Genomic DNA, 8475 nt, shown 5'->3' on the forward strand with positions numbered 1-8475 from the left:
TGTAGAAGTGTTTAGAATCTGAGTCATATTCTTGTACATCCTGATGTTCTTCAAGTTTAAAGTCAGGCATACAGAAATAAATGACCAGTATCATGGTACAAATTAAAACCAAAGTGGATTATTATGATGATGGTAAAGTATATGTAGTCCTTTCCAAGCGTTAGGCTTTCCATTTGCATACTATATAAATCAGATATATCTTTTGGCATCTTTTACTCATCATAAAAGTTTTCTTCTAATTCAACTTCTACCAGAAGTAGCCTTGAGCTTTGCTAAATAATATTTTGTCAGCTGTTGGCATATTCTTTAACTGTGATCAAGGTAGAGTGCTGTGTTTTGTTCCAGGACATTGTACTGGATGTTTCTACAGAGATCTATAAGTATCCATATAATTGGCAGACTTTAGCACAGGGGTGGACAACCTGGACAGTCCAGGTCGTTGTTCAGACAATCTAATTATTTAATTGAACAAATTAAACCCCTGGCCAGATCCTAAGCATGGACTGAAATGGAACTCCAGGACCAATGTTGCTTGTCCTAGAATGGAAGTATATATAACTAAAGGGTGATACCTAAATAATGCACCATTGGTACATTGAAAAAACATGAACTTAGTTGAATTGATGGAGAAAAATTATACAGAATGTGTAAGCATCTCAACTGGCTAACTGCAATCAAAGACATACCATGTGCCAGGAAAATAGTGACGCTTTTTAAACGGCCGTGCTTTTACTAGATGAGCCCCTGGGCACCCTCCATTGTTATATTTCTGATGTGAATAAGAGCACAACTTTAAAAAATAAAAGATAAACTCACCTACAGTATATAAAGAAATGAAACTAAAGGTTGTGAAAACATTAAACTAGAACTGTAGAACTAGAAACAGGCAATGCATTTGTTTTGCATTCTGCAAACAATTTGTGCTAATCATAAAACTATATTTAGAGCAGTGTTTTTTTTTTTTCTTTTTTGAATAAATAGTGCAATGTATACTTTATTTACGAGACAGTTTTGAGGGTTTTATTAACCGCTCCTTGAAAAACAGGTGTTGGGTGTTTTGTCATGCATGAAAGTAGACAGACTGTCATCAGCTGTTCCTGAACACAGAAGAAGGGTATGATCTAAGTGGGGAGTGTCTGCATTCCATCTTCTCCATTCCTCAAAGTGAACAATTGAAAGTTTCTATTGTAACCTGCCCCTATCACTTATATTTTCTGTACAGAGGGAATCTGTAGTGTGTGTTTATGCCTGCGTCCTGCCCATGACCAGTGTACTCAAGAGAGCTGCTTTACTTCACAGTGGATGGAGGTTGGAAGGATGCCCTTGTAGCATGATATTCTGGGGATGAGATGATGAAAGGAGAAAACTGTCTCACCCAGAAGGTACTCAAGCTATTCCCTTCAAGTGTCTAACAGCTGCTGGAGGCGTCTTGACCTCTAATGTCTGGAGAGCCCTCTCCACTGTTCTGAGAGCGCACTTCCAGCCAGCTTCACAATTCTGCTTTGGGACTCATGCACAAGAGCAACGCCTAGGAATGTTGACGGTTTCCTCCAGTCCAGAGAGATCCGAGGTTTGTGACCATGGAAAGCCATGAAAATGTAAAATAAGGTTCCATGTTATTTTCTTATAAACTGCAGTTCTTAATATTTTTCAGTGTTGTAGTTATAAAACAGGCTGTTAAATGTTCACTTCTTTGACACCTGCATTAAAAATAAAAACAACTTATTTAGACATGAACCAATCTTTTATTTTTATATGGTGATGTACCGCTGTTACCGTCACCCAGAAAAATCAATGCAATTGCAGTTTTCTAATAGTCGGGTGTACGTTGTCCTTCCTTTATTAAGTAGGATCAAATAAAAACGAAGTACAAATCCCAATTATTTGGCACTATTCAAAGAAATGTGCAGGCATACAAGCACATGCCACTACATTAGCAAAATGCAAAAAAAAAAATCCAAATAATATAGTGTTATTGAATGCTATTTCAGGTCACATCTTACACAAGATCACTGATGTGGTTCTCATAGTCATTTTTAAAGTATAAAATCAATATTTTAACCGCCATTCTTAGAAAGGGAATTCTTAAGTTGGGCCTCATATTTAATATGAGTCAGAGAGGTGAACACCATATTTTGTAATGCTTACTCAAGCTAAAGGAAATACATACAAACAAAAAGCTAAATCAATCAAGCATACCCATAGAATCAGTTTCCTGCTGTTACATTATAATTGGGATTTGTAATTGAACAATATGGTACAGTGCGTATAAACAAACATTATAAAGAGTTCATTGGCAGCATAACATCAACAGTCCATCAAAGAGCCAATGCTTGGTTTGGTTGAAGTCAGATTTGAAACGATACCTAACTGACTAGGACCAGAAAACAAGGAAAGACCAAAGCTCTTGTGAAATAGCTTTAACCAGAAGACGCGCTGAGTGTATGACAGTCTCTCTTGCTAGTCTAACATCCTTGACTTTCGCTCAGATTTTATCCATTTGTTATCTCTTCATACACTCAATGCTCCATGCAGTCTAATTAATACAAGAAAATACTAGCGCTTCTGTGACATCATACACTGTAAAAGCCCTTATTTCCAATCATCAAGTGCAGTGGTAGCCCAAATATTCATTAACCAAATGCGACTGGGTACCCTTGGAGACAACTGCTAGAGAGTGGTTAGCATTGTTTTATTCTCAGAGTTGTTGGTATGTAAGAAACTTTTCCCTGGCACTTAAGAAAGGCCTTAGCCTTCATACCAGGTATCAAGTTTGCCTGTTTGGTTTTCAGTTATGTCTCTTTCCAATGAGGTAGTTCTCTTAAACAAGAAGAGACAAACAGATGCAAAGAGTTCACAATCACAGCATTCCAAAAGACAGAGCCAAGTATTCAGACGAAATGTCAAGAAAGGTGTCCAGAGTGCTCAAAATAATACTTGGGGTACTTACCCTTCAAGGCTGTTTGTGACTTAGCACGATACAAATCTTGCACACATTTACTACAGAAAATACCATAAATACATCATTTCTGAGTTTTGTTTGTTATGACATTAGTTTTACCTTATGAAATAGATGCATAAACTATGTATGTGGGGTGTGCATATGCAAAATAAGTGTATAAGAAAATTCTAAATGAAAATTGATCGATTATGGTAAGTGCAGAGATTTATAAAAATTTACAGCTATGGTCAAAAGTTTAGCATCATGTAGAATTTTAGGATTGAGACATAATAAAAAATAAACATAATTTAATCAAAGAGACTGCAAAATTATATTGCAAGTCTACCAGAAGCCATAATAGTAGTACAGTATTTCATGTTAGATTTTGAAATGTCACATTTTTCTATTTCTTTCAGTTTTTCATTAAATATATTGAAAACTACAAAGCGGTATGTAATTCAATATGTTAATGTAACATTATTCAGCAGGTTTCATTCGACTTATGTGAAGCAACACTAGTTAATTCTATAGGGTGATGCAAAACATTTGTCCATAGCTGGGGGGGGGGTGCCCCTCCCAAGCTTGCCAGGGGGCCCCCAAATGGCAGTTTCTGTGAGAAGTTAAAAGGCTTAAAGGAAAGTGTAGGGACTAGCCTGACAATGTAACGTTGTTGAATGAAACATTTTCTTTTTTCTTGCCAAAAGCTGCAATGCTACTATGTTTTAAAACTGTTATGCCTAAAAATAATTGCAATAATTTGCATTTGTTAAAATTCAACTGTACGATAGCAGCTGTTGCGTACATTGTGTTATAAAAAGCAAAAGAGTTTTACTAATAATTCTGTTCAAGTGTTTAAGATGTGTTTTGAGAACTTGTCAATAAAAGTGCTTAGCTTATAAGATCTATCATGTCACAGCAACTAAGCAAATAGCAAAATAATAGCCAGAGCTGGCATCAGCACCCGGGCAGCGCCAGGGGCCCCGACGCCAGAGGGCCCCCCCATTCAATACAAAAATAAAATTGGAAATATGAGTAAATTTACTATTTCTGTGCCAACTATCCTACTCAAGCAGCCTTTAAGAATGAAAAGTTTTGTTTTGACTAAACTAAACTAAACTGTATGCGTGCAGTGCAGTGAAACTTTTCAGATCTCCCCTTTTTTCTTTTCTTTTTTCCAAAATGCATCAGCAAGATTTATTGTGTGTTATCGGTTGGCTAAAGTAAAAAGAAAGTGTGCTACAGGTATTATTTGGATTTGTGTATAGGCCTACTGTACACATTTATTACAATTATTATTATTATTATTATTTTTTTAATCAGACAACTCATGTCTCCAGACGTGTCCGGTTTAGCGAGGGACTACTGATTATGAAAACCTTTTTGATAGAAAAATATTTTTGGTTTGGGGGTGAAGGTGGGGGGCACTGGAGGTACATTGCCCGGGGCCCACACAAACCTGGCACCAGCCTATGACTAATTAAGAAGTTACTGAGTCGAAGAGGGGAACCAAAAACTAAACTCGCGCCACCGGTAGTTTTTATTCTCTTTTTGAGCTGGTACAACTCTTAAAGGATACTTGCTATTACTTTTACTTATATATTATTAAAATCATAAAGGTAGTAATCACTCTTCCAGTAACCACTGAAAGCAATCAGCGTCTGTTTTCTGTTTGGTTAAAAGCTATTTACGAACTTCCATGACCAATCCAAGATTTTGCAAACTTGATTTTGATATCCTGGTTGATATCTTTGCAACAATGAAACCTAGACAATATCCTCTGCTTCTAGGTTTATTCATGCAATGTCAGAGGTGTGTTGTTGTTTTTTTTTTTTTTTTTTTTTTAATTTAGTAGTCACCAATTCGTTTTTTGTTATTTTCTCCCCAAATTATTATTTTTTTAGCTCAGCTCACCACTACCACCACTGCGCTGAGTCGGGAGGGGCGAAGACGAACGCACGCTGTCCTCCAAAGCGTGTGCCGTTAGCCGCCCGCTTTTTTACACACTGTAGACCAGGGGTGCCCAATCCTGGTCCTGGAGGGCCGGTGTCCTCCTGGCTTTTGTTCCAACTGCCCCCTAAATTACTTAATTGGACCAATCAAGCGCTTATTAGAAGCTGAATTGGTCCAATTAAGCAATTTACTGTACAGTTGGACACCGGCCCTCCAGGACCAGCTTATAGGCAAGCCTGCAGGTGCCCGGCCAGACCATAGGGGTTGCTGGTGCGCGGTGAGCTGATGACACCCTGGCCGACCTAACTCTCCCTCCCCCCGGAGGCGCTCAGCCAGTTGTGCACTGCCCCCTGGGAGCTCCCGTCTTCTGTCGGCAAAAGAATAGCCTGGACTCGAACCGGCAATGCCCAGACTATAGGGCATATCCTGCACTCTACAAGAGTGCTTTTACTGGATGTGTCACTCAGGAAACTAGGTTTGTATTTTTTTAAAGTTTGTTGTAGAGTTTTATTGCCCCACACCACACCACACCACAAAGCCTTTTGTGAAGTGACGCTGCTGATTTTACATATCAATATTGGGATAATCGAATACTGGTAGCCCCTTTCACACACACACCCTAATATATATACGAGCTGCACTCGCTCACGTTCGTTTGCCCCTTTTTACTGAGACCTGACACACAGAATTGCAGTTTAGCGCTTGACAAACATACATAGGTTTACAGAAATTAACACAGCACAGTACCTACAACATGACTGCTCGGACACAGAGTACTCTTTCCCATGTCCTCACTCAGCAGCCTTGAGCATACGGACGGCTGCCTTTTTACATTAGTCAGCTGGGTTTAATTTACAGTTCTTACCAGCTGAAAACAATTAACAAATTATAAAACAATTAACAATCACATGTATTCATGTGTTTAGCAAGGATGATTTTTAACCCCCTCCCTGCTGTGCTACAATTATATATAACAAAACAATACCACCTTCTCCTTGGCAAGTACAGCTAACTGGATTTTAGTTTAAAAAATGGTAAACATGTGTAGAAAGGAATAGAAATATTTAGCTACTCCCTCTCAGACTCTGACCTCTCCTGCCTTGCAGCCAGTTACATTCTGACCCCAAAGACACTGCTGAAGAGAAAGGACTTGGGAAGTGAAATGGTAACAGACTTCATGAGAGCCAGAAAAGGAAACTGAGAACTTCTTTTAACCTAGTTTGGTAACAGATGTCAAATAAAAGTACACATTTGCTGTAACGTGTTTTTTTTTTCAAAACTGTACACCCGAGGCCTGTATAGCAACTATATGGATTATTTTGTTAGCTATAACCAGTTTAAAATCAAATGACAAGGATAAAAATGACAAGGATAAAAAAGGAAGTAAGCAGTGAACTTATTGCATGCTTAAACTTTCCAACTCTGCTGTAGAGACTACCAAGTACTTGTCCAAAAAGTCTGCCAATCAGGTTCTCCCCATCTGTTTTGAGTCCTAGTTTGGATAGTAAGTAATGTCCGAAAACACATTTTTTAAATACTTTAGTTGGCCAATACCGAACTGTTAATTTCTTCCCATCAGACACACATGTCTGGTCCAAATTACAAATATAACATAATATAATATAACCAACATATATAAACAGTAATAATGTAATCTCAGGATCCATGTCGGAGAGATACGTTATAAATTAGCATATCTAACTTAAACTCTATGATCTTATACTGTTGTGGCTTTTAGATGATAATTGAAATTTGAACGCGACCTAATGCTGCTACAGTTTACTGAAAAAAATGATGTTGTTGCCAGATGTCCTGCTGACCAAATACAGAGACGCCTTCTAATAGATAAGGATGCGACTTCGTATAAAAGCCGCCAGGGGATTGTGCTGATGGCCACAGCTTGAAGCTAAACTCTTGAATCCACATCAGGATCATATAGGACCATCCAAAAAGGGATCATATAAGATATTCTAAACAATGTGCAGACTTTCTAAAATGCAGCAGGCTTTGATTATGATTATAATTATTATTATTACACATTATATGCATTCAACTTGCAGCATCTTTACATTCTTTATTTCTATTGTTCTATTGTACATTGATTTCCTTTTACATTTTTAGGTTGATAAAATAACAAATAGCATCATCAACTCTAAACTGACACTTGCTTGCCCGTTTGGCAGGTTCTTTTTTTTTTTATCTTCCTTTGGTGTGATCAGCAATAAGGGGAGCACTTCCCATATACTGTTGTTGTATAAATACTCTTTGAACATTCAGAGTCTTGAGTTTATTTGACTCATAAGGATGGCCGTAGAGTGTAGACAAACCACCCCCTCCCTTTACATGCCTGTCGGTTATTTGGCCATCCTCATTTGTGGAATAACTGAAGTACCCCACGCATTGGCCAATATCTTTTGGTATGCTATGGAATCCATTTTACCATGTACTGGAACTAAATTTCTTGTACCATTACAGGAAAAGCCCCATAGAAGGATATTACCACCTCCATGCTTGACAGTAGGTATGGTGTGCTTTTCTTTGTACACCTCAGAAGACTTTCTCCAAACGTAACAACTATCAGCGTAACCAAATAGCTCGATTTTTGTTTCATCACTCCATAAAACCTTTGACCAGAACACATATCCATCATTCAAATGCCTTTTTGCAAACTTTAAGCAATTGTCCTTGAGAAGTTTTCCTAAGAGTGGCTTTTTCCTTGGCCTGCGACCATTGAGACTTTCACCATGCAATACTTAATCTATGGTTGAAATGGAAACCCAAGTCACACTTGCAGCCAATTCACTTTGAATATCTTGGCTGTTCTTGGTGAAATAACCTTCTTTCTTCCAGACCAAGGGAGCATTGTGTCAGTACCATGAGTCTTGCACTCTTGATAGAAACAATAGTTGAAATTGGGATACTCAAATGCTTGGAAATCTTCTTGTATCCTTCTCCAGCTTTATGACAATAAATAATTTTCTGCCTAAGGTCTTCAGATAGCCCTTTACTTTTTCCCATGTTGACTTATTGGTAATGACAGCAATCATCCTGTGCCTAACCCTTTTATACTCTCTAAGAATGTTCACCTACAATCCAGCATTTTCTAGAATTAGGTTCTACATTATCATATTGAAATTTCTAGCACCTTGTAGACAACACTATCATAGCATTAAAGGGTATGAATACTTTTGAATTAGCGTTTTTGGAGTTTTGCAAAACAAATGCTGAAATAAATCATTTCTTGTAACTTTTTTTTTTTTCCTCATCCACAAAAGCAAAACTTTTGCTAGAAAAGATTTTTCCTAAAATTCTTTTTTTTTCACGAGAAATTTCTAAAAATAATAAATTTCCATTGGGGTATGTAAACCTTTGACTACAAAGGGATTTATACAGAGTATTTATAGGGATTTATACAGAGTATTTACATCATTTAACATTTAATTAATCACTACCTGTGTTATACTGTACAGGTGTAGCCATGGACAAATAATTGGGGTACATTTTTCATAAATATCAATGTTTGTGCTTTAATAACGTAATTGTATGTTTTACAACCTAATTTAGATATCACATTATGAACTGGG

Source organism: Acipenser ruthenus, chromosome 19 (assembly GCF_902713425.1).
Source record: "Acipenser ruthenus chromosome 19, fAciRut3.2 maternal haplotype, whole genome shotgun sequence".
Taxonomy (NCBI): domain Eukaryota; kingdom Metazoa; phylum Chordata; class Actinopteri; order Acipenseriformes; family Acipenseridae; genus Acipenser; species Acipenser ruthenus.